The sequence below is a fragment of the Arachis duranensis genome, chromosome 9 (genome assembly GCF_000817695.3).
Source record: "Arachis duranensis cultivar V14167 chromosome 9, aradu.V14167.gnm2.J7QH, whole genome shotgun sequence".
NCBI classification, from domain to species: domain Eukaryota; kingdom Viridiplantae; phylum Streptophyta; class Magnoliopsida; order Fabales; family Fabaceae; genus Arachis; species Arachis duranensis.
In genome coordinates, this window is record NC_029780.3 from 66,843,766 (window position 1) to 66,844,447 (window position 682).

Sequence of the window (682 nt, forward strand, 5' to 3'; positions counted from 1 at the left end):
GCACTGCCGGATGCAGCTTGCAATCCAGTCAAATTCTGAGAATCATATTGACTTGCTGAGTTAGTATTTTGTTTTGAGCCAATATGGCATTCAGAGTATCAATCTCAAGAACTCCTTTCTACTGAGTCATCCCATTATTCACAGGATTTCTTTCAGAAGTGTACATGAACTAGTTATTTGCAACCATCTCAATGAGTTCCTAGGCTTTTGCAAGGGTTTTCAGATGAAGAGATCCACCATCAGAATAGTCCAATGACATCTTGGATAACTCAGACAGACCATCATAGAATATACATATGATGCTCCATTCTGGAAGTATGTCAGAAGGACACCTTTTGGTTAATTACTTGCATCTTTCCCAAACTTCATAGAAGGATTCACCTTCCTTCTGTCTGAAGGTTAGGACTTCCACTCTAAGCTTGCTCATCTTTTGAGGTGGAAAGAATTTCGTCAAGAAAGCATTGACCAACTTTTCCCAAGAGTTCAGGCTTTCTCTAGGTTGTGAATCTAACCATGTTCTAGCTCTGTCTCTTATAGCAAAAGGAAAAAGCATAAGTCTGTAGACTTTGGAATCAACCCCATTGATCTTGACAGTATCACAGATCTGTAAGAATTCAGCTAAGAACTGATAAGGATCTTTCGATGGAAGTCCATGAAACTTGTAATTCTACCGCATTAGAGA

At 39.1% G+C, this 682-nt stretch overlaps 1 non-coding gene across 1 annotated transcript; it reads left to right on the forward strand.

Annotated features, from left to right (window-relative positions):
- The first annotated feature begins 317 nt into the window (after window positions 1–317).
- LOC127742067 (small nucleolar RNA R71) lies at window positions 318–421 on the forward strand. The gene has a single exon (XR_008003255.1). It is a non-coding gene; the product is annotated as a small nucleolar RNA R71 (small nucleolar RNA).
- Window positions 422–682: the final 261 nt, after the last annotated feature.